The sequence below is a fragment of the Camelus dromedarius genome, chromosome 17, assembly GCF_036321535.1.
Source record: "Camelus dromedarius isolate mCamDro1 chromosome 17, mCamDro1.pat, whole genome shotgun sequence".
Classification (NCBI taxonomy): Eukaryota; Metazoa; Chordata; class Mammalia; order Artiodactyla; family Camelidae; genus Camelus; species Camelus dromedarius.
The window spans coordinates 40,388,033-40,414,412 of NC_087452.1; the positions used below are offsets into that span (position 1 = coordinate 40,388,033).

A 26,380-nucleotide genomic window follows, 5' to 3' on the forward strand; every position below is an offset into this window, starting at 1 on the left:
GTGTCATTTATCCCAACTCTTAAATTAGGAAAAAAAAATGATAAAGTATTCTTTTCAACAAAATGAAGCACACAAGAGACAGTGTGAATTTCCACAAAATGTCAAAAGACAATTATCTAAAACTTCTAAAGTTCTGTGGTTTGAACTTTCAAATTTTAAAGACTACATGTAATTGCAAGATAAAATAAATCATAACACTTTTTCAAAAATATCCTATAGATACTATACCTCTTGTACTTTTCATCACATGATTGAAATGTAAACTAAAATCAATAAACTCTTTTGCAAAAAAACACACACAATGAAACAATCTTATTTAGCCATTTTCTCTGCACTAGAAAAGATGGTATTTCAAAAACACACCTCCCAGCAGTGCATATCTAAAAATTATGGGAAAATATATTTTTGAAGATCATTTTTAATAAATGGCTGCACCCAGGGACAATATCAAATAAATCATTCCAGAAAACTGCCCAGAACCAAAGGGTATCACAAACATAAATGCAAGCATCCTTCACAAAATATTAGTGTGAGGAGTGCAGCAAGATTTCAAGAGGATTATTATATACCACGACCCACTGGATTTATCTAAGCAATGCAAGGTTGGTTCAGCATTCAGAAATCAATCCGAGCAATCAATTCACCACATTAATAGAACCGGAAAAAAAAAATCATAGAATCATTTCAAAAGATGCAGAAAAAGCATCTGACAAACTTCAACACCCATTCATGAAAGAAACCCTCTGAAAACTAAGACTAGAAGACACTTCCTCAATCAAATAAAAGGCATCACAAGATAAAAACAACAAAAACCCACAATTAACATCATACTCCATGATGTAAGACTGACCGCTTTCCCCTAAGATCAGGAAAAAGGCAACAATGTCCACCCTCACAACCTCTCCTCAATACTGAATGTCTTTATTATAAAGCTACATTAATCAGGACGGGGTGGTGTCGGCACACAGGTGGGTGTATTCGCAGGGTAGGCCTGCTCTAACAGAGCACCCGGGTGGCTTAAGTAGCAGAAATGTATTTTCTCAGAGTCTTGAAGGCTAGAAGTCTAAGATCAAGATGTCAGCAGTCGATTTCTTCTGAAGCCTCTCTCCTTGGCTTATAGGTGACCGTCTTCTTCGTGGGTCTTCACATGGCCTTCCCTCTGCATGTCTATGTCTAAATGTCTTCTTCTCCTAAGGACATCAGTTATATCAGATTAGGGTCCACCCTAATACCCTCATTTTAGACAAATTGCCTTGTCAAATGGTCTATCTCCAAACACAGTCACGATCAGAGGTACTGGGGTTAGGACTTCAATTTGGTGGGGGGCATGACTCAACTCATAACACTCCACCCTTTGGTCCCCCAGATATCATGCCCTTCTCACAGGCAAAATACACTCACCCCATCCCAACAGCCACAAAAGTCTTAACCTATTCCAGCATCAAGTCTCCTGATGAGCAGGAAGAAACAGATCAGACAGCACGGGGAAAATACAGACTGCCTTCTCCCTTTAAAACATCCCCATTAGAGTGATAATGGCACCGTGGAGTTTCCCAGAAGGTGACACGTCTGCCCCCTTCACTTCACTTACTGGCTTTTGGTTTCCGAGAATTCTAAACGAGATCCTACGATACCCAGTTAGTGAAAGACAGAAGTGGCAACTTTGATCATATCAAATCTAAAAACAATGATTGGGACTCAAGAGGGATAAATGGGTTCTGAAAAAAATAAATAAAGAAGCTCTAAATGGGCAAGACAGAGAATAATGAGAAACCCTTTGGGGGAAATGGAAAAAGCTTCTTCCTTTTTCTACATTAAACACAATTAGATTCCCTTGCATAAAACTGGAGAAGCCTCAGTGTCCGTGAGTCGGAGGTCACGCAGGTACGATGCTTTCATTTAAAGATGGGAGACTACAATACAAGCCCAGGAGAAAGAAACCATTTCCCAGACACAGAACTGGTTCAGATGCTCTAACTTCCAGTCCCATGCTCCTGTCCCTGGATTTCTCTGGTTTAAATCCAACGGAGATGGTAGCAGAGAGAATACCTTTTAAAATTTAGAGAAGAGAAAATTAATAAACTGCAAGATTTAATTCTATCACCATTTCCCTAACGTGTGTTCCTCAGGTCCCTGTTCCCACAAGCGTCCTGAGAAAGGGGAGCTCTGTGATGAGATAAACCTGAGAAAAGGCTTCAAACTGTATCGCCCTCTTGGGGATGCTTATCAGAGCCTCTAAGAAGTCTGTCACTGAAGAACCGGTTTTATTTTGTTTACCCCTGTATTTCTCAAATGCATGTGTCTGTAGATACCTCTTTCTTTGATAACAGCTACCTCTTCACATCCAAAGAAATGACTACTTGGGAATTACTGCCAAAAGTCCATCCCATGATGACAAACTGCAGTAGCTACTCTAATATAATTACTGAATTGATTTAGCTGGGTTTTTTTTTTTTAATGTAATTCTCATAAGAAGCTACAGAATTAGATCAGCTTTAGAAGAAGCTGAGGACTTAGAAAGGAAACTAAATGGGTACAGCTTTAAAGACAGAGGGTAGGGACCATACATTTTTAGTCTGTTTCCTCTATGCCTAGTCAGGAAAATATTGAATAAATGTTTTTTTGCGGGTGATGAGAAATTTGGGAGAAGGGGTCGCAGTACTTTGAGTTTATCAGAGAATGCACTGGGAACCACAGATCATGCATTTAACACTAACAAAACTATGTAGGTAGAATTACCAGTCCTATGTCACAAATGATAAAACCAATGCTTAGCTCGGTTAAACACTTGCCTGATGAAATGTCAATGAGGTCAAAGAGGTGGAGTCCAATCCAGCTGAGTCTGGGCTCAAGGGAGCTACTTGGAGGGCACGAATCTTTAAACATCTCTCCTGATAGATAAATATTGGAATTCCACTAGTTCCTGAGGCCATTTCTCAGATAACATGACTTTTCACCATCCCATCTACTACTTTATAAATCTTTACCGGTTGAATTTCCAAACACTGACTACATATTTGAACAGATTTACAGGGTGGAGAGAAGTTTCTTAGAGCCCCTGAATTTAAAGCGTGGTGTTTATTCCGTTCACATCGAAGCGGCTAGTGCCTTCCGGGCTTTGATCGATTCACATAGTTCTCATAAATCTGAACTCCGAGAGCAGACACAAGTTGCTTTCCTAGGACCAATATCCACACACACCCCCGCCAACAACCATTTGTTAACACACCCGACTTCATTCTTGGGAACTTCCACTCCTACGTTTCCTGTGGCCTTGGTGGAACTGTCCATCTTGAAGCGCTTGTCTCTCCAGGCAAAATATAAGCACAAGGCTCATGCCAGGCTCACTTGGTAAGGGGGTGGGGGGAACTATCTCCCCTCAAATTTTAATCCTGTACAAAGTAACCCAAAGATCGTTTGTGATTGGAGCTGAGTAATTTCAAAGACCCCTCCACTGAAGAGGCTCTCCATCTGTTCATACCGCCAAGTACTAGGGTCCTTAGAGCCACCCTAGTTTCTCTCTCAGAGGCCTCCAAGTCTCTCTCCAAAAATTTTCTTGTTTTGCTTAAATTAGGTAAAGGTTACTGCTGTCCCCTGCAATAAAAAAAGCTCCAACTGGCATAATCATATGTCTGAATAATAGGACTTTTGCTTCCTCGCCTGAAGAGGAGCTAAAATCACCTTCTGGGCATTTTAAACTAACGCTTGAAAATATCAACTGTTGTTACTAATTATATATGAAATTTTTCAGAAATAGCCACTGTTAGTGCCTTGATTAGATGATACGGGTATTATAAAACAGAAGGACAGACACACAATTTTATGGTAGAAATTTTTGTGTGGGGAGGAGGTGATAAATTAAGTAACAAGGAAATGATAGAGGCAAAGGTAACTTTAGGTTTTCACAAACGAAAAGGACAGCCAATAATAATAACTACATAAGTCCTTACCTAACGAGGCAACGGGTATCAACAGTCTCATTCTTCCTATGGGGAAACTCACCTGGAGAGATCCAGTAATTTATCCACGGTTACAAATCTAGTTATTCAAATAATCATTGGTCTTACTCCAAAGTCAATGTTTTGCCCACTGCGACACATTGCCTCCAAGCAGAATAATTCATTGCAATATGCCCAAAAGGCTCAAATGTCATTTAGTCCACATCTTAGCTGCCTTGTCCACCAACGCAGGAATTTAAGCTGCCTAATATTAGCCGAAATAGGTCCTACCTTCCTCTATTCCCGGATTCCCCCAAGGCTGATAGTAAGTATTTGGGTGTGAAGAGGGCTGTGTCAGGGAAGAGGATACAGATCCAAAGAACTGGAACAATACACAAAGTGGTTTCATCACCCTTGAATAATCAAGAGAGTTTCAGCTTATAGGACTCAATATTAAACATGTACTGCTTTAAAGATTGGTTGTACAACAGCACGAATCTACTTAACAGTACTGAAATGTATGCTCTGTATATACACACACTTTGTAGCAAAGACTGACAGAATTCAGGAAGAAATGGATAATCTGGCAATGAGAGAGACTTCAGTATCAACTTCCAATAACAGATGTAGCAACTAACAAAACATCATCAGGGATACAGATGATTTAAACAATATTATAAGCTACCTAGATCTAACAGACACACAGTACACTTTATTGGCAAATAAATGACCTGATTTATACACCTTGATCGCATTTTCTCGCCTTACTTGCAATGACCAAACCAACAGGTCTGTATTAGAGCCCAGCGCATTTCTCTGCTGTCTTGAATTAGAGCAGTGCCTACAACCCCCTGCTTTTGTTTTCTGAGCCTGTGGTTGTAGTGCAAGCCCTGTGATGGCTCTCCTGCCTTTTGGGCTTTTTCTCTGTTTGCTTCTCATCCTGTGGGTGTTTTCATGTTGATCCCCTGCACAGAGGACAGCTAATGAACACTCGATAAAAATACACAGCTCTTCAGCCCACTGAGAATTTCCTCTTTGGATAACGATGCTCTTTGATCCTTCTATTATATAAAAGTCTTGTATGCATCTTCTGACTGTAATAAAGGTGTGTCAAGATAAGAGTTGGCAGCCGGCTGCCTTTGGAATCTGACCACATAGTTACAGTGGAGAATGTGAGACTATGAAAAAATACATATGAAAACCTCACTAATTCAGACTTCATCAATTCCCAGTTTGTGATCCAATATGGTAGGCAAAATTTACCACTCCAGTTGTTCTCAAAACAAAGGGATTGAGACAACTAATAGTAGATGAGAAAAGGAGACAATTCACTTTCCAAAGCAAGCAACTTACTATTAGGCATTTTCTTATAAGAATCAATTTACACGTACACACCACAGCTTCAGTGTGAGCGAGTAACAGAGCCTGGGTTTTTAGTCGCAAATTGCAGGGGGTTCCCCTGGTCATGAATGTTGGGACTTACAATCTCGGGACCCGAGGTGAGGACTGTTTGTTCACATCTTTGCTGAGGAGAGGCTGGCAATAAAACACAACCAGGCACAGAGCAGTCAGGGCTACCTGAGGAATGGGCCATGAGTCACTGCCCCTGGGTCGGTGGTGGGGAGGGGGTGGGAAGAAGGAGGGCAAGAGACAGAGATGGGGAGGCTCCCGGGAGTGGGTGATGCCAGGGCCCTAAGGAGCGGCAAGCGTTGGCAGGTTCCCAGGCTGAGGGAGGAGCACAGGCAGAGGCTCCCCTTAGCCATGCTCATGTCCCTTAACATGCCGTCCACTGCAGGGCTGCAGAGGGAGCCTGGGAAGTCATGTTAAAGAGCCTGGGCTTCACCTGAGGGCCCTGGGAGGCCCCGCAGGGTCCTCAGCAGGTGAGCAACCCAAGACACAGTGTTCGTGCTTCCCTCGGACCCCTCAGGTAGTAAAGGGGAGCCGGGGAGGAGGTGAACAAGGACAGAGGCAGGCACGCAGAAGCCACTGTAGTGGTCTGGGTGGGAGCGTGAAGTTAAGAAAACAAGAGAAAATGATGCAAAGCTGCCGTTTACTCTCTCATTAAACTCTTTCCTCCTGCAAATGTTCAGGCAGGTCAAAGTTCGACTCCCAACGGGCCACTCCTCACGCTCCCTCCTCCTTCCCAAGACAGCAGGAGGGGCAGGCTCTTGGCACTGAGGGAAAGGGTGACCAGAACACACAGAGTCCTTCGAGGCTGGGCTCTGCCATGGGGGCTGGTCTGGTGTCTGGACCATATCAACCTAAAGGAAGAACATGTCTTCTTTGTCCTTTGTCAGGAGTGGCACACTCGGCTGTTGTGTGTGGCTGACTCGTGGGTTAGTGGCATTTGTTTGTTGACTGACTGATCTGAGAGCAGGCTATCAAAACGAACTCTTGCCAAATTTCACCACATCCTGCTACACGTGCTAAATTTACTAGGTGCCAACTATCCTGTGCCAAATAAAAGCGTGCAAAATCCCTGCTGAGTGTCTAAAACTCAATGAACGACCTGGAAGCTCAGAGATACATTCTATACACGAATAGAAAAGAAAATGACTCCAATCATAGCCCTCTACAAGCTAAAGGGAGACACAGAAATACAGGCAACAGGAAGCTCCCAAATGAGGCAGACTTTTCAAATGTGTGCTTAAAAAGTCAAATTCTAAACCAGATCCCACTGTCCATCAAGCCAGGTGTTCCAAGGGCAAACATCTGTGCCCCAGAGACAGAGTCAGCACGCCGCCTTTCCAGCCGCAGCCGCAATCCCAACCACGGAGTTCCATCTGTTGTTTCTCCGATGGATTGTCCTAGGCTGTCCAGGGCTATTGTGTTATTGCTATTGTTATTATTTTAACCATCATTTAGCCTTTCAGTGGAAACAGAGGCTTGAAGCTGGGTGGGGTTTTTTGGATTTGGGGAATGACACGTAGAAACATACAAGGGTGCTGCTCTTGGCCATTTATAAAGGAAACCGTGAGCATCCAGGCTTGAGTGGAGCCCAGAGCAAGAGAAGGCTCTGCAGAAGGTCCGAGCGGCAGTGCAAGTTGCTCTGTCCCGTGGTTTGTGCAGGACCCGACAGATCTACTGGCATCAGAGTGTCCACAGCAAATAGAGATGCCACCTGGGACGGCTGGGAAGTTGTAGAAGCACCGCGAAGGCTTTTAAGGGTGTTAGAGCAGAACTGCACCCTCCTCTACAGGTCGCGATGCTCCTGTTGAGAAACAGCTTGTGCTTGCTACCAGGCCCTGGTACTGAATGGCTAACTATGGGACGTCACGTGACCACGCAACCAGAAGAAGCTAGCTTTGAGCCTCTCGTCAGCCGTGGAGTATACAGTAGGCATCCACTGTCAAGTGGAAACGCTATGTAAGAAATTAGACCCAGGCAGCTCCAGAAGGTGTAAGCTGTGTGGGCAGGGGACTCAGACTCCCACGTCTCCTTTGTCCGCTGCTCTGTCTCCTCTCTCTCGGTCCACACCCGGTTCCTCACAGGATGTTCCTGATGATCAACCAACAAAAGAGGGAAAACCTCAGGCTGGGTTTGTGGATAATTCTGTAAGATGTCACCGACTCCAACCACAAGTGGACAACTGTAGCGTTACAGCCCCACTCAGGGGTGGCTCTGAAGGACGGCAGTGAGGGCTCATCCTGCTGGCGGGCAGGACCTCAAGCAGTCTGTTCGTCTTCCACACTGTCTGGACTGGGAGATGCCTGGAAGAATGGACCTGACACCAGCTCACAGACAGTAGCCAGCAGCATGGCAGGATGGGGAGGAACAGGACTGGGAGATGAGTGACAGGGAGGTCTGAGGAATAGGTTATGTGGATGAAGGACGTCTCAGAGGAGCAGAGTGTGCTGATATTTGAATATCTGTGTGGAAGCTCTCAACAATCTGGTGGACAAGATGACACCTGGGAAGGCCAGGTAGCTTCCTTCCCAGTGCTTATTCAGTGAGCCCTGGTGCCACATGGACATGGCAGGAGGGTCCAACAACATGGATACACATGGGTTCAGCCTCTCAGATTTCCTCTCTGCAAGCCCAGTCTGACTATCACTACTGCTGAGGGCCCCTCTTCCCAACAGCAGAGACCAGTGCTGAGCCCCTGCCCCGGATGCGGACCAGTCAACCAGCCAGTGGCAGTGATCCCACTAGACCTTCTGTCACAGAGGGCGCAGTGAGTCGCCCCCTGGAAACGTACACATTTTCCATCTCTCCCCGTTCTGCTCCTGCCTGGCCTTTATCCATCACTCACTAAGTACTGAATTCACTGTCATGGTTCTCCCCAGCATGACCGACCAAGAAACTCATTTTACAGCAGACGAGGTTTGGCCATGGACTCACGTCTGTGGAATTCACCCATCTCACCAACACACTGCATCACCTGGTGAGCTGGTGGAATGACCTACTGATGGCTCTAGATCCACCAGTTTTCTACCGCAGGACCAGATGATCTTCAAAACAGTTCTCTGATCTGATCTTTTTGAATGCTGTGGTTTCTGCAATGACCCCAGGGCCTGGTGCAATAAATAGGTTTCTTTCTTTCTTTGAAGCCTCAATAAAGTGAACGTTGCAATAAATGTCTGAGCTGGAATGCAGTGTACATTTCTCAAAAGGAAAATAGTTTCAAATAGAAATGCTTACAATAAAATATCATGCTCAGCTAGGCCTTTCGAACTGCGGTTATGTTCAAAGATATATAAGCAGTAACATTAAAGAGAGATTTGATCCTAGATAATGTCCTATTGGATATATAACAAAGAGGAAAGAAAAGTTGCTCCAGGCAATTAAAAAAAAAATAGAAAAGAAAAGAACTCTCTCAGTGCCATGGCAGGAGGGAAACTGGTTAATGATCTGTAGTGTTAGCCTGCCCACGGCAGGTTTCACCAACCAGCTACACTTCAGTAACATATCTTCCCATCCGCAGGAGGATCGGACACACATACTTTAAAGTTGGCAACTTCAAAGATAATTAAAGATGTGCTACAGAAGTCTATAGACAAGATTGCAGAACTCAAAAGCACACGCTCACCCAAACAGCTGCAGCTGCGTCTGAAATACAGTGGCTCAGCATTTGAGAGGGGCCACAGCAGGCAGGGAAGGCAGCCGAGTATGGAGAAGAAATAGCCATGGACACTTCATTCAAACTGGATAGAAACGAAAAACACATTATCTTCATTTTTTTTCCCTCAAAATCCAAAGGTAACACCCTAAAAGCATAATATAAGTATTCTGTAATGTGGCCAATGGAATTTGCTCTAGTTTCTACCCACTGATTATAAAGTCAAAAACCCTGCTCGAGTGCCCACTTGGACCCAGAGATGTGCCAGAAAAGAGAATCCAGGAATAAAGCACGTGGCCCTGCTCTGTATTTCCACAGGTGCAGGGGGAGACGGCCCCCTAACCACGTGTACCCCCATCGGGCCCCGCTGGGACCCCTTTCCTGAGCCATCTCTTTGCCACCTCTATCTTCTAGAATCTCGATTCTGAAAAAGTTATCGAAGGGGAACAACCCTGCCAGGTGCTCACCAGAAGGGGCCTCTAACAGCTCTGTGCTCCCCTCAGCCTTTTGGAGTTTTTCCTTTAGCGATTTTGTGTGGCTTTTTTTTCAGTACCCTTAAATTCCCTATTATAAAAATGTGAAAGATATGATAAAATCACAAAAGAAAATCAATCATCTGACACCATCAAATAAATACAACCAGGGCTAACCCATTGGCTCATTGAAGTCTCATTTCCCCCACTCTTTGTAGGGGCTGCTGTCATATTTAACCTATTTTACACAGAAGTACACATCTTTTCTCACTGAACTCCATCTCAAGCTTTTTTTTTTTTTCATGTTAGCACGATCACTGTCAAGCATCATTCCTAATGATTCATTATATTGTATAAGTGGATACACTTACTGACCTGCTCCCAGTGCAGGGCTGATACCAATTCTGGACTATTTCATAGAAAACCATGATAAACATCTCCGTGCAAAAAGTGTTTTCCACATTAAGGATGCCCCCCCGCCTTAAAAATGACTACGTTTAAGGTTAAGAATATTAAGGCCCCTGAGATACATTTCCAGGCGTCGAGTTGAACAACAACGTCTAAATAGCAGAACTACTTCAGGGTATAAAACTGGCCCAGAGGACACACAACTCCCGCTGAACTGCCTTATTGCGCAGGTTCAGTAGGGGTGCTGCTTAACACCACATTTAGGTCTTTGCCTCCACAGTGAACCCCAAACAATTGTATAAAAACAAAAACCTGTTTTGTGCTAACTAGAAGAGAAATGAGTGCCATATCCTCCAAACTCCCCATGTTACAGATTGCTGGCATTTTCTTGAAATTCTTCACTCTTACCGGGTTTATCTGATGTGAATATTAGGTGCTGAATGTCTGTCCTCCCAAGCCCCAAAAGCTTGCTTTCTGAGAACATTTCAGAATAACGAGTCTAAAAGCGGAGAAACACAAGAGTCAGCCTTTGTGTCTCTGGCAATTCAGCGAATTTCTCACGTGTCTAACAAGAGGAACAGAATCACTGCAAGCCATCCATTTCCACTGGAGGTGGGTGATCAGCGTTAAGCATAAAGCCCTTGAATTGCTCAGGAGCTCAGAAATGACTGATTCAGTCTGGATTCTGTTAAGGTAAATATGTGTGCTAAAATTGCCGTGTAATAAACACTAGAAGATAGAAATGAAGCGTAAAGTTTTTGCATAAGTGGAGGAGGGAAAAGCAGTGTGGGGTAGGAGAGAGAATCTAAGTTAATACAAAAAGTAACTCGATAGTAACCAAGTGTATAAAAAGCGGGACAATGAACGAGAACAAAGCAAAATGGGAAAGTAAATCCAAAAATATTAATAGTAGGTCTGTAAACGAACATGCCTTCCAGACTAAAACATTCAGGTTAGAAAAATGAAGTAACTTTATGCTCTTTACAACAGTTTCACAAGTGACATAAAAATAGACAGAACTGTTGTTCTTGAAAGGATAAGAAAATGGCAAGTACTAAGCAACAGAAAATTGGTGTAGCTCTACTAAAAGCAGACTTTTTTGGTGATTTATTTTTTAATTTTTAAAAATGTTTAATTGAAGTAGAGTTGATTTACAATGTTTCAGGTGGACAGCAAGGTGATTCAGTTACACATACATATGTATAATCTTTTTCAGATTCTTTTCCATTATAGGTTATTAGAAGATATTAAATATAGTTCCCTATGCTATACAGTAGGATTTTGTTATCTATTTTATATATAGTAGTGTGTACCTGTTAATCCCAAATTATGAATTTATCCCCCCTGCCCTTTCTCCTTTTGTAACCATAAATTCGTTCTCTGTGTCTGTGAGCTTTGTAAATCAGTTCATTTGTATCACTTTTTTAGATTCCACGTAAGTGATAGCACATGATATCTGTCTTTCTCAGATCTAGAAACAAAGGCACTGCTAGAGATTAAAAGAGTTGTTTCATATTGATATATGTTCAATTGGCCAGGGAAAAATTAAACTAGAACATATCTAATAACATCTTGCTGTCAAATATACAAAGCAAAAATTGAAAGCAGCACAAGATTAAACTGAAACATTCACCTCTACATATGTCTCCCTCAATAACTGATCAATCAAGTTGCAAAAAAAGAGTAAAGATGGAAGATATGAATAACAAAACTAACTAGCTTAAGCTAATTAACAAATATGGGTCACTGCAACCAATAACTCTCCTTTCAAGAAAACATGGAACATTTGTGAAAACTACATACCATAAAACAAGTCTGAATAAATTTCAGAGTTGTAATCAGGTAGAACACATTCTCTAATCACTATGAAAATAGAAAAATATTGCTTGAAAGTTCTTTAAGAAAAATAAAATGGAAGCTTCTAAGTAAGTCATAAGTCAAAGGAAAAATCACAATGAAAATGTCAAGTAGCTCACGGTGAAAAAGAATGTGACTATGAATATATGTATGTTCATGTATGACTGAAAAATTGTGCTCTACTCTGGAAACTGACAACATTGTAAACTGACTGTAACTCAATAAAACATAATTTTTTAAAAAATAAATAAATTTTGAAAAAGAAAAAATTGACATAGCATTGTAAACTGACTGTAAGTCAATAAACAAAAAAATTGTATAAAAAATGTTAAAAACTTACACGTGAACAGTAACAAAACCCACTACATATCAACACTTGTGAAATACAAATATTGCTAAAGCAATACTTGGAGAAAAGTTTATTGGACTAGGTGCATATATATGAAAAGAAAGGCTGGAATTAATGAGGTAATTCTGTAAATTTAAGAGCTGAGAAAAAGACTAAAGCCAAAAAAAAAAAAGTAGAAGGAAGGAAATAATACGGATGAGGACAGAGATTAAACACAATGAAAAAGAATGACACAAGAGAGAAGAGAAAGCAAAAAGTCGGTTCTTTGGAGAGTCCGAAAAGAATCCACAACAGTTCTGGTGGGATGGATCAGGAGCTAGAGAGGGAAGGTGCTGAGCTGGGCAGCACAAAGCGGTGGCCACCTCTACAGGCTTCCTCATCCGCCTGGGACTTAGGACTTGGGTCGTGCACGCTATGAGAGTCCTCATCTCCCTGAGAAGTGGTCTTGACAACACACAGAGCCCCTCCATGCCTCTTCCCATGCACCCCAACTTGATCTCACTTCTCACAGCTCATCCACCTTTTTGGGGGAAGCAAATCCAACTATCTCCCAGATTTGCCACAAGTGGGAAGAGAAGGGGGAAACATCAGCATTCGGTCCCCACGCACCATCAGCAGCAGTCTGAGGGGAGGGGAACTCGGGCAGAAGGCAGGGGTGGTGGCAGTGGGAAGAGTAAGCATCATCGGGTACCAGGAGCTGCGGGAGGAAGGATTCAGAACTGGGAGCACAAGGACGGTTGGGGTCGGCAGACACACAGCACCGGGCTGCAAGATCTGCGGTCCTAGGAAAGGTACTAGACTGACATTCACTGGACCATGGAGCTTAAAGACCAGCCGGCGGATTTCTAATAGACTTTAAACAAGGATTCCATTAAAACAGCATTTAAAAGTTTTTTCTTCTAATTAGCCATAAAAGAAAGAGACTAATGTCGAATATTCTGGTTACACGTCATTCCAGTAAATCAAAGTCCCTAATGACCAATAAATTGCTTTTTGAAGAAAGCAAAACAACACAATCACATTTATAGAACACAAACACAGAAACAGCACCTGTCAGATGTTCAGAGGCTGGAGCTACACAGACAGAGTGAAATGATGCTTGAGACAATGGTTTTCAACAGGAGGTGAGGAAGAGGTTTGAGGCTGGAAGCACCGCTTAGGCAGACCGGGCTATCTTCAGAAAAAAACATAATGTGAAGGGGCTTGGGTTAGTTTCCTTTTCTGCAGTGGTATCTAGGCTTCCAAGCCTAGAAAATGACCCTGCATGCTCTGAGGTAGTCACATTTCATACCAAAAAGGAGAACCATACAGGATGACATATTATCTGAGCCACGAATCAGTGTCAGATTATTGGGGGTCTTTGGCAAATAGCCTTATTAGATCCTGGGGCTATAGGCACCTCTGTCCTCTAGGCACCCGCCCTTCCTCAAAAGTCTTGAGTTCTTTTTCCAAGTGTCTTCTCGGTGAGATTAAACTGTCAGCCCACAGAATGGATGTGCATCCTAGCTGCAGATCACATATCTGTCACATCAGTGGCGTTATGCTGTAAATCACAGCCACAAAAGGACTTTCTATAGAGTGGTTTTCTTTCCCCAGTTGATGACACATAAATGTACACATACACAAAATTTAACCCATAATTACCTAGGGAAGGTAATGGGGGAAAGTAATACATGGCTGAATGCAAAACCAAAAACCAGTTTTCAAACAGCATTTAGGCAGTTTCATAAAGCTCTCTTTACTCTCCTTGCACAAGTACTGAACTGATCCTCAGAGTAAGTTTGGAGTGAGGTTTCTCTCCTTGAAGTATCCAGCCCATCCCCCAACTAAGTCCATCTTTCAGCCTTTCCCCAGTAATCTTCTGGTGGTTTCATGCTGTTCTGGTCTTACTGTCACTAGCAATTGATGACACAAGCTCTTTTGCAATAGGATGTTAATGGTACGTTATTACTTTCGACTTAAGCCAACCAAGGTCTTCTAAATTGGAAAAGAAGAGAATGATGGAAAGGGACAATTATCCAACAGCAGAACTGTGGCTGGGAGGCACAGAGCTGGGTAGAGGGGCTTTTCTGGTTCTCAACTGCTCACCTCCTCTTGTAGGCTGCCCTGAATAAAGGCACTATATAATCGCACACCTTAAACTCCTCCCAGTTCTCCTAAGCCAAGTAAATATTTACACGATATTTATGACTTATGCACTTATACATAACCATTTATATGATGCAAGATTTCAAAAAAACCCTCCGAGCTTTCTAAACAAACTTAAGGATATTAATATATACACAAATGTACATACATATATACTTTTTACTTTAAAGCCTTTGTTCTTTCTTCTCTAGCATTATTGTTTCCTTAATGTGACTGATACTATCAGAGATACTGCTAGGGATGTTAAGTGAGTATTGCCACTGTGGGAGCAATTTGGCATCAGACGGTCAAGTTGTAGGTTTACATAAAACATGACCCTTCAATTCCGCTTCTGAGCATACATCCTCAAGAATTTCTTTGGCATGCGCATAAATACAGTTCTGAGATGTTTATTGCACACATCTATATAATAGCCACACCAAAAGATACAGAAACAATCTAAAGCCCATCATGGAGGCAACAGATTAATAAAATATGGCATTTTCCTATGACGGAATGGTATTTAACAGTTAAAAATACGAACATAATCTGTAAAACAATCTGATAATTCTCTCAAAAACACTGAGTGATAATGCAAGTTTCTTTCACAGAAAGAGAAACAATCCTCATGGAAAACTATACAGTGGTCTACGAAGAGCCAGCAAACATGAAGATACATTCTGCCTCACTAGAAAAGAAAAGCAAACTAAAAAACAAGATTCTGCTCTTTTTGCCTTTGCCTATGAAAGTGGCAATGTTGATAATAATTATATTTATCACTGGCAAGCCAGGGGGATCTGGGACACTCATACATTCTCAATAGCCAAATAAATTTAAACACTGTCTGGGAGGGTTATTTGGCAATGAGTATCAAAAATTTAAAGAAAAATAAACAAATTTTGACTATATATAATTACTTTATTCACCCTAAGAAAATAAAGATGTACGCAGAGACAGAGTTACAATAAAAAGTATTAAGTGCTTACTGTTTTAAAAGAATGGTTTTGTTGAATAAATTATGGTACACAGATAAAATGGATTATTAGGATAGAAAAATGACACAGAATCATTGACATTAATGCTGTTCCTATGTTGTTGAGTTAAAAAAAATCTTATTTGTGTTTAAAAATTATATTCCTATGGTCCTTATTATTCAAAGATAGATGGTATCAGAGAAGACTCACTTAAATTTTCACAGTAAATAATGAAAAATAAAAAGGTTTGATTAGCACTATATTTGAAGGGAAATAAACAAGAAAATATATTTTATTTTCTATTTTACCAAATTTTGATAATAGTTATTTTTCATGAGAAGTGATATTTAGGATAGAGACTAAAACTCATGTTGAAGCCTAAAGGGTCAAAAAAAAAAAAAAAGCCAAGACAATTCTGAAGAAAAAGGCTAAGAAGGGATGATTTATTGTAAAGCTTTAATAATTAAATGAAAATTGTATTAGTTCGGGGATTACAGAAAGATTAATAGAACAGAACAGAGCTAAGAAACAGATCCAAAAATATAATCGAAATTAGTATATGACAGAGATGGCAACAAAATAAATGCGAAAACAGTTAAACAATAATTCAGTGACAGTGGGGTAGATGGTTTCCAGTATGGAAAACAATTAGATCCCTGCCTCACACAGTACAGACGTATAAATTTCAGATGAGTCTGAAGATCTGAAAATTTTATCTAGTAATAATAAAACAAAATAAAACAAATGGTGCACAGAAAACTTGAAAATTAAAATACATTTTTTTCAAAGCTCTCTAAGGGAAATGTGAAGTCAAAGCAATGAAATATACTCCATGTTTACCAGATTTATCAAAAATAAAACATCTGATTAACGGCGGGCACAGCCAGAGCTGGTGGGGTACAAGGAGCTCCGGGACAGTGCTCGTGGGAGTGTGAAGTGGCACACTGCTTCAGAGGGCAATTTGCAAAATCTAGGAGTCAAAGTAACAGATAGATGGTGATGTAAGCATACCTTACCACCCAGTTACTCCGCTCCTGGGGATATATCCCCTAGACACGCTCTTGTACATTTCTACAAGATCCTATCAAGGATATTTCTTGCAGTATTTTTTTTTTTTTATAACGGCAAAAGGTAAGAGCATCTTTTTTGCCCTTCAGTGGGGAATACTGAAACCCTGGTACAGCAAACAAAGACTACCTCAAAATGAATCAACTAGATCTACGATCATCAAGATGTATGATCAACATGGGTCAAAAAATCATTTGGGTGCAAAAAGCAAGTCACCCAAATCAATGATAGGCCTCCGTTCACATAAAATTTTAAACACAAAATGAAACTGCACAGTCTGTTGGGCACACACCCAGTCCCCATGTTACAGGTTGCAAGGACTCAACCCCAAATTCTCATCCTTCACTGCTCTGGATTTCCCTCTTGCTCAGCAGAGAATTTTCTTCTATTATTGCAATCCCACACTTGTAGCTACTAATGTAACATGCTATGCTATGCTAGGTGCTGGGGAGGACAAAAGAATTATGCAAGACTCCTCTCACCCTGCAGAGGGTACAACTCAGCCAGGGAAGTTGTCTGCAAGACTGGCTCTCAATTCTCACTCTGGCTCACACAGTGTTTAAAAAGAGTGCTTAACTGTCAAGGCCCAGTTCCTTCATCTATAAAATAGGAAAGCCACCCTCCTCTTATCCTGAACATTAAATGAATATATATATAGTGTCCAACACATGCAAATACTGAGCATTCTCAACAATCCTGGGCACGGTAGCCATCCTGTGAATACAATCTTTTAAACAGCATCTAAATCACACGGATGGTGAAAAGGTGATGGATGGGAGAAGGGTGCTAGATGGGTCCAGTTAGCTCTCTCCATGGCTGGATACAACACTCCCACCCTCTGTGGTTTCCCCTGATGACTTGGCCCCCTCCCTGTGGAGCACAGGGTATCTCTTCCAGCAGCAGTTTAGCTGTGCCCAAGCCCATTTACTCATCTGAGTTCACCATGGACAGTGCTTGGTGAAGAGAGATATCTGACTCAGGAAAGAGAATTCCTTCTCTCTCACACCTTTGGAGGGATTCTGGGGTGAAATGAGACCAAAAGGATCACAACACATCTGAGCTGGCTTCTCTGCTAACCCTCTTTAAAATTTCAAGGACATACCACAGCTCTGCATTACTAAAGAGAAGGCAACAGTGGCTCAGCTCCACCACCTCCAACACACTCCTGCCTCCAACCCACAAGCCATCTTCCTCAAAAGCTGGGGTGGGTGCTATCTATGGACTTAGTAGCAGGCACCAGAGGGGAGGCCTGCCTGCCTGCCTGCCTGCCAGCCACTGGAAAAACCACAGTGTTTGGAAATCACTCTTGGAGATGCTACGCTGCTGAATTTTATTCCTGGGATTCCTTCCGGAGGGCATGGGAAAGGATGGTGGATATTTCAGTTATCTGGCCAATGTGGTGCCACCTTGTGGCAAGAGCACAGAGAGTTCATAAATCACTCAGCCTTGAAATTCTGTTTCTCCACCAGTTTTTAACTTTCAGGAATTCAAAATACTTCTATTTTTATACATCAAGTGAGAATTCACTCACATCTTTTCTTCATTCATATTTTATTATCACACTATTTCAGACTTACAGTATTCATATGCACTCTATGAATAAGCCAGCCTCCAAAGTCAGCACTGGGGTTGGGCTTGTTACATCATCCAAGAACGGGCGATCAGATTGTGGAGGGACAATCAGATCAGACTTTATCTGGGTCTTAAGACCAAATTCTTCCTTCTAGCTTTCAGGACTCACATAGGTATAACTACCTTTGGTTTGCATATATAAAAAGGGAGGTGAAAAACATTAGGCAGTTTCATTTTAGCTTTGAAGCTAAAATGATAAATAATCACAGTAATCAAAATAAAACTTGCCTGACAAAACTAAGCAGGATGCTGGCTACCCTGGAGGGATACTGCCTGTTGGGGTAACCAGGAGGCTGGGAATATTCTAGGTCTTACTCTGGGCACTTGTTACACGGGTGTGTGCAGTCTGTGAAAATCCACTGAGTGTACACTTCAGGTCTGAGCGATTTTCTGTGATGTTATACCTCAAAGATCTGACCAGTTAGTCAACCCTCCTTAACTTGCCTCTGAGACAAAAGGATGTGAAAACACAATAATAACCAGGAAGGCAAAAAAGAGGGGCATGCGTCGTTCTCTACGAGTTATTTCAGTCTGTGTTTCAATTGCTCTAAAGGCCATGGCTGTGGATGAGCTCTCCTTCTGGATGAGGGAGGAAGGAGACAGGACACAAGCTATACCACTTACATTGCTGAATGTGGCTAACAGTTCACTTTCTCAGAAGTGAACAGATCCTGGAGCATATAATTCCCCCTCCTCCTCCACACAGGAAACCTAGATCACAAAGAGAATCCTGCCACGAAGGAGGTATCTACACACCATCTCCACAAAGACAACCATCACACACAGACACACTGCCCCCACCCCCCAACCAGACACAACCACCAGCTCCACAGAGACTGCCCCAGCCCCACAGAGACAGCTAGCTTTCATCCCACAGAGACACGCCGCAGATGTGTTGGGGTGGGGGTAACTAAGAGAGAGAGGGCTGTCCATGGCCAGGCCAGAAACATCAACGGGAAGATGGAGAGGAGTAACTTCAAAGCCTTACCAAACTAAATTTGTCTGGAAAGAAGGATTTTTAGATCTGTGAATAGGTCCCAGAGGCTGCTGTGAAAATTTATTTAAATCACCCCCATTTCCACCCACAGCTAGATCCTCTTAGATTGTCTTTCTTTGACTTTCACATCTGTCATGTCCTCTGAACCCTCAACTGCCTCAGTGAGATTAAAAGCAGGGATTATTCCATTTTATAGATTAAAGAGTTGAGGTTCAAAGATGTTTGTCAGACATCATAAAACTAAGTGGTCATCTCATCTCTGAGTTGGGGCGAGGGAGGCTAAGTTGGAAGAACAGGGTGATAACGTCAAAAGAGGAGGGGTGATCCTCTCCCAGCCCAGAGCGCTGAGAATCCGCCCAGAGCCCCACAGGAGCTGCCTCAAAGGATCTGGAGTAAACGAGGCACTTCTGGCGACATTTACACATTTTGGGACTGGACTCCACCTTCCCCTGGAAAAGTGTGAAACAAATCCAGATCAAGTGGTAAGGAGCGGAGCTGGCAGAAGTGAAGCCAGACTCAGGGCATTTTCTAAGAGCAGATGGGTACTAACCCCAGAGCGCACCGCTTCTCTTAGGAAGCCCCGGGGCCCAAACTGGTGTGTGTAGTTCTAGTCTCTCACATACTTATCCTCGGGGATAGGGCTTACTTGGGAAACAAAACGGGATGGATCTAAGGGCAGGGACCTAGCGAGTTCCCCTACTCTGCGGAGGCAGTAAATTAAGTGACAGGGGATGGAGGGGCTGCAGCAGATGCCGTAGGGGCCAGGGGTTCCAACGCGGAACCGCTCCGCCCCGCGCTCCCGGAAGGTCCCCCGCGGCTACCTCCAAACCTCTGTATGGTCCCTTAGAGTCAGCTCCCGACCCCTCCAAATGCGGCGGAGTTGGAAGGGAGGGAGCTGGCGCAAGGAGACCGGGATGAAGCTGAAGCGAGCACTATCCCACCCCGAACGGCCGCCCTTCCCCAGGCTATCCAAGAACCGGGCCAGAAGCTCTCAACTCCGATTCTTATTATGTGCACCTGCCGTGACCTTGAGCGAGTCCCCGATTAGCCCCATTTTACAGAAATCAAGAGTAGGTGAGAGTCAAGTCCGCCGCGCTGGGCTTCTTCGGAGCTTACCCGAGGGTTTGAGGCGCCCAGCCGGCGCGCCCGGAGCGTAGTAGGTGCGTGGTGAACCGCAGCCCAAGAGCTACGTGGCCAAAGGGGGTCGGAAACCGCGAAGGAAACGCAGAGCCGAGCTCAGACCCCGGCAGTGGGAGAAAGGGGCGGTTTCGATTCTGCGACGACCCCCTAGCAAGTTCGATACCCACCCCCACGCCCCTCCGCAGAGGCTGACTGGCCGCGCCGGGGGGGCCCTGGTTTAGGACGCGCACAGGGTTAGCGGGGACGCTAGACACCTCCACACGCCCACCCCCGAAGTTGCGGCAACGTAAGAGGGAGAGTGGCGCAAAGCCGCTGAAGGGGAGGGGGCGGTACTCACACGGAGTGGCCCGGCTGGAGCAGGTCCGTGACACGGGTCATCGATGGCGGCCGGGCTCAGGCCAGCGCGCCTCAGGACGCCAGGGGTACCTGCCGCAGCGCGCCCCGTGGATCAGGAGGCTGCGGGCAGCAAGGCAGGGGCGCGGGGCGGTCGGCGCGCCAGATATGAGCTGCAGCGCCGCGGGGACTCGGCCGCCAGAACCGCAGCCGCAGCGGGAGCACGGAGCGGGCGCAGGAGGCGGGAGCGTGGCGGCGGCAACGTCTGCGAGGGAGGTGCCCAAGCCGCAGGCAGCCAGGGCCAGCCTGGCCACAGCCCCTGCCGACACCTGCTGGCCCGGCCGACGGCCAATCAGAGACGCCCCCGGCCCGAGGCGCGTGCGGAGGCGGAGCGGGGGCGCGAGCGGAGCGCCCAGCGGGAGGGGAGCGCGTGCTCGCGCCTGCGCCGGGGCCGGGGGTGCCTGCCCGGCGGGCTTCTCCGGCGCTCCCCGTGCGCGCGGGCGGCGTGCGCAGGGAGGGGCGGGGCGCAGCGGGAGGCGGGGCTGGGGCCGCGCGCGCCAGGGACCCGGCCTCGCGCCTCAGGCTGGTCTCTTCCTCGGCGACCTGTGAGGTGTTGGGGCCGTGACCCGCGAGTCCCCAGGCGAGACCTCAGGTCATTCCTAGCTTTGAAGTAAGGCTTTTCCTGCCTCTGCCCTTGAGCCCAGGGTGCCCGGACCCTCCCTGACAGCCGGGTGACCGGTCACCCGAATCCGGGGCCGGCCTGGCTCCCGGAGTGTGGGCGCCCTCCCCCAACCCGGACTCACCAGAGCCTGCTTAGCGCGTCTCCAAAGCAGCTCTTCCTCACTTCACAGTGCCTAGGTATTTCAAGTCACCGTTTCATTCTCTCCTGAATTTACTGCGCTAGCGACGCTCCTTCGTTCAACACGGACTGACTGGTTTCGAGCTTGGCTCGGAGAGCTTGCTGTCCCAGGCTATTGCGCGCCCAAGTGTCCCAAAGCCCGCATTTCTGCCGCACCGCCGGGTTAGTGAGCCCACGCTGTCAGAAGAACGCCCAGAGATTGCTGCGGGTGAAGAACGCGTTTGGGCTCTTGCGTAGAGTTCCAGGGCCCGGAACGGGTCCCCTCCAGGCCAGGGCTTCATTGCGTATTTGCATCCATCAGGGCACAGGGCCCGGAATCCTCTTAACACGGACTGCCTTAGCCCCCAACAACTCGGCTGTGAAAACGCATTGTCAGTTTTCGCTGCAGGACAGAAGTCGCGCCATCAGAATAAAGCTACATGGGTGATTCCTAAAACCCTGGAAATCCTCTCTCAGGACCCTGGATTGAGGCTGTCCTCGCCGTGTAAATTTGCGCAGTAGAAATGGACGGCTCATTTGCTGATCTGTCCGCAGCAGCCAAAAGAGAACCAAAAAATCCTTTAAGAAGGGAACTTGGAAGGTAAAGGAGTTGATTTTTCTAAAGATCTGGTTCCCTCTCTGAAGGGGATTTTATTATCCACAAACTGGTCAAAGTGGAAGACAGTTTGTGTTTTGTTTCTATTTCGTTTACATTCAATTTTAATTTATTTATCTCTGCTCCATTAGCATTGACAGTGGTACGAAATTTTTAAAGTGCAGATGAATACACAGTCAACAAGACTCCCTGCCACCCTTGTCTCCCAGCCTCTCAATTTCTCCTCCTGGGGGCAACCATTGCTATCACTTTGGTGTGTACTCCTAGAGAGAATCTATATATACACAACCAAACGTATTTGTCTAAGTTATTGTTACCTTTTGTTGTATATAACATGGTAGGTCTAAATTCAGGCACAGGTGGATTCAGGGGTTCTCAAGTGATGTCAAAAGTAGAACTTTCTCTTCCTCCCTCCCTCTTTCCTCTTCTCTCCTTCCCCGTCTCCTCTCTGTTTCTTCTCTGTGGGCTTCATTGTTAAGCTGACTTACTCCATGTGGTGGTCCCTGGCAGCTTCAAGCTTGTCTTCTCAACCCTAAGGATACAAGAATGAGGCGAGTCTTTTCTTTCCCAGAGTGCACATTAAACCCAAGAAGCCTCATTTGCCCTGATTCAGTCATACCCTACCCCTTGAGCTGTCTAGAACTTGGGGATTCTGATTGTTTGCAACAGCAGTGAGGTGAACACAGTGGTGAGAGTAAATCTGCCCAAATGTTTGCAGGTAGTTCATGATTGGTCCACAGTAAGCCACATGTAAACACGCATGTTCATTTATGTCCAGACATTGTGAAGACCTCCACTTCTGCAGGCCAGCAGGGTCAAAGTTGGAATGAAGAATGTGAAACAATTGTAGTCCACATGTAGCCTGCCAGTGGCTGCATCAGGACAAGAATGGGGGCTGGGTTCAAAGGTTATTTGACATCATGCATGTGTTTGCAAAACTGTTTGCAAAACTAACCTAAAATATAAACTCACCTCTTTACAAGCTCTTTCAGAAACAAGATCCTAATATCTTCCCTAAGTTATAAACATTTTAAAGGAAAGACAAATACAGAATTGTTCAGTGATTTGGACAAGGTCACAAATAAAACAGGAAGAAAGTACAGATGGAAATCCAGAGATGTGATGACTGAGAAAGAGCCCGAGTTCCCTATTTGTTGTCCTTTAGGTCAGAAACAAGCGCAGGTTCAGTACTTCACTAGAGCTATTACTGATTTTTTTTACGTTCCCCATGAAAGGTTTGGCATTTGAAGATGATTTGAGTAACAAGAAGGTGACTTAAAATGCTACCTCCTTGATTACTCCATCCTGAGCTGCCATCCAGCAAAATTTTATTGAAGTCCAGCAATATCCATCCCTTCTTTTGCCCCCTCATGAATCACAGGCAGTGCTTGCTTCTCCATTTTCTGCATAATCTTGATCACTGTAAGAGTTTTAATAGATTCTCCCTTTATCATGAAGAGCTCATTGACTTTTGTGTACCAAGGAAATGTTTTTGTGCCTTCTTTTAAAATGTGAATCAGACAGCCCATTTCTTAGCCAGAAGATTGATGAGTTTATACTGGAAAAGGACGTGTCTCAGAAGGATTCTGGGTAAAATTAAATGGGCATTAATCACAAGCTTACCATTTCTTGTCTGTGTGACCTTGAGCAGCTTACTTAACTGTGCTGAAACCCAGATTCCCTAAATGTAAAATATAGTGTAATCCTCTCCACTGCCCTACAAGATTATTATTAATTGATACCATGTATATGAAATTGCTTTGCACATAATAAAATTTAACATATGTTATCTAAAAATTATATTTTTTAACCTGGAAAAAATGAGTCTATAGAGGACGTTTCTATGCCATTTTGTGGCATTCTCTGGCATAGAAGTGGTGAGACCTTCACCCACTACTTCCCTATCAGCCAAAACGTATCTGATTTTCCAAAAAATGTCTCTCTCCCTCTCCTATGCCACTTAGCACTTGTTATATAATGTGCGTTATTTGGGTGTATCTCCAGTCTCCTCAACTAGACTGGAAATGCCTCAAAGTTGGGACCATGTCACGTCTCTGTTTCCTATGGGTACCTGGAACATTACCTTGATAAATTGTAGACATACAATAATTAAGTGTTGAATGAAAAGTAAGTGGATGAAAGGAAAAATTGGACGTCATCAAAAAAATTTTTTTAAATGTGTTCTGTGAAAGACCCTGTTAAGAAGATGAAAAGACAAATGATGGTATCGGGGGAAATATTTTCAAATAACATCTGAAAAGGACTTGTATCTAGCATATATAAAGAACTCTCAGCATTCAGCAGTATAAACCCCCAAACAATCTAATCAGAAAATGGGCAAAATACGTGTAGAAGTATTTCACCAAAGAGGACAGACAGCTGGCAAATAGGCACGTGAAAAGATGATCAATATGATTAACCATTAGGGAAGAAAATTAGAACTATAATGAGGTATCAGTCCATACCTGTCAGAAAGGGTAAGATAAAAAATAATGACAACACCAGATGCTGGGGAGGAGGCAGAGAAACTGTCACTTATGCATTGCTGGTGGGAATATAAAATGGTGCAGCCACTCTGGAAAATAGTTTGACTATTTCTTTTAAAACTAAATCAGACCCCCCCAGCGCCCCCACTGCCCATACAACCCATCCTTTTCACCTTGGGCATTTATTCTAGAGAAATGAAAACTTCCATTCACACAAAAGCTTGTACAAACCCAGCCACATCAGACCAGCCCTCAAAGCCCCACCATGAGACCAGAGGACCATGACACACGTCCAGTTTGCCTGCTGTGTGAGGAAACAAGATGGACCCCAATGGATTAAGTAAACACGCGTGTCTTTGGGCAACTCAAGTGGGAAGGGAGGCTTCAAAATGGAAATTCTGGATTTTCTGCCCTTCAGCAGTGATGAATTAGAAAAATAAAAGACACATGACCAGATATGTATCTTCAGTTAGGAAACAGATCATACTGGACTAAGTAGAAATAGAAATGTGGTGAAAAGAATTTGTTTCTGGAAAGTACAGAATTTTCCTATTTTTTAGAACAATTTCTGTTTTTTTTTTTTTTTTTTAGAACAACTAATATTTTATTATGCAGCTCTTCATTTCCTACTAAATAACAGCTTTTAAAAAGCTTTGCTGCTTTCTTCAGCAAAGTTGATTCCACCCCGGAAGGACAATGTGGAAATAATAAAAAATTTGTCATTCACTGACTAGGGCATCTAATAAGGGACCTTGAAGTTGCTGAGAGCTACTGACAATAGCAACATTATTTTACAGGCATGTAGATGATTACTGACTTACAGAGCCTTGGTTTGTGACTGTCTCCTGTTACGACTTTTCCTAACTATAAATCAGGTCCTTGCAATAAAGCCCAGACTTGGTGAATAACCTTTATAGCCAAATCAGATACACTACTTCTCCGAATCTCGAACCAGTTCAGATCCACAGCAGCTGACTGAGCCTGCAGCTGTGCTAATGACTAAAAAAGTTAGCAATAAGGCCCAAAAACTTGTCCAGGGCCGTATGTGTGAGTGTGTTCCTCCTTCATAACAATCCTCAAACCCTGAGGAATGGTTTAATCGTCTTGATCTTATTCACTGAGGCTTAGCAATAAGGTTGTTATTGAAATGGCAAAGAAAAGAAGACAGATGGACCTGCCCTCTTTCCTCTGCCTGATCCTCCCTGCTCTGCGTTTTCTTTATTCCATAGCGCTTGTCACCCTTTAACACACTATTCACTTTCTTACTCTGTTTCCTATTTATTGTCTGTATGCCTGCACTGGAATATAAGCTGTGTGAGGGCAGAGCTCTTTGTTTTGTTCACTGGTATCTCGAAGTGCCTCGGACAGAGCCTAACACAAAGGAAGTGCTGGATAAATATGCACTGAATAAATGAGGATGCAAGAGAAAATTTACACCACCATTTACAATTCAAAGATGCTGAGAGGCTTCCATGCCTGCTGAATATTCAGACTGATCTTTCCAATCAGGTGACCTGAATTTTCATGTATTTTCAAGTTCCTTCGAGACTGGAAGAATCTCTGTGCTGGTTGCAATGATATTACCAGTTCATTGAGGATATTTCAGCTGTCAGCAATCTCCCCTCTACCAGCACCACCACTACCTTTAAGGCAGAGCCAAGAGGCTTCTGGCTCCAGGAGACAGAATAGTGGATCCTATTTGGAACATAAATATCTAAGGGTCGGGGAAAGGGGTGTAAAGTAGGAGTAGCTTCTACTCTATAGGAAGAAAGAAAAAAGCACATTCTCTTCCAAGAGAGCAAGAGAATAATTTGGAAGGAATGTGAGTACCGTGGAAAGATACTGTTTGGTTCTCCCATGAATCTAGGATTAAATCTTTCCTTGGTGGGAAATGTGGGAGGGTGACTAGAAGATGGAAACCATATAGCATTTGAGGTGGACCCTGAATAGTAGAGTTGAGCTCCTGAGAGACTGAATACACAGATGGACAATGGCCAGACCACATATGGCAATAGGACTCTGACCCATGGCCTCTCCAGCAACCAGCCCAGGGAGACAAACCTCAACTTCTGCAGCAATCAGCCC

At 43.9% G+C, this 26,380-nt stretch overlaps 1 protein-coding gene and 1 long non-coding RNA gene across 4 annotated transcripts in view; one reads left to right on the top strand and one right to left on the bottom strand.

The window, feature by feature from the left end:
* MYRIP (myosin VIIA and Rab interacting protein) overlaps positions 1 to 21,319 on the bottom strand; it is a 154,596-nt gene extending 133,277 nt beyond the window's left edge. Inside the window, exon 1 of one of the 3 annotated variants that reach the window (XM_064496689.1) lies at positions 21,159 to 21,319. The gene's annotated coding sequence lies outside the window, so the exon portion shown is untranslated. Of the gene's footprint in view, positions 1 to 20,359; positions 20,635 to 21,158 lie in introns of those variants that run through there. The other 2 variants (XM_064496688.1, XM_064496690.1) reach the window with 2 other exon arrangements.
* Positions 21,236 to 26,380, top strand: part of LOC135323362 (uncharacterized) — a 172,388-nt gene continuing 167,243 nt past the window's right edge. The window contains exon 1 of the long non-coding RNA XR_010384925.1: positions 21,236 to 21,794. This is a non-coding gene — a long non-coding RNA (uncharacterized LOC135323362). The remainder of the gene's footprint in view (positions 21,795 to 26,380) is intronic.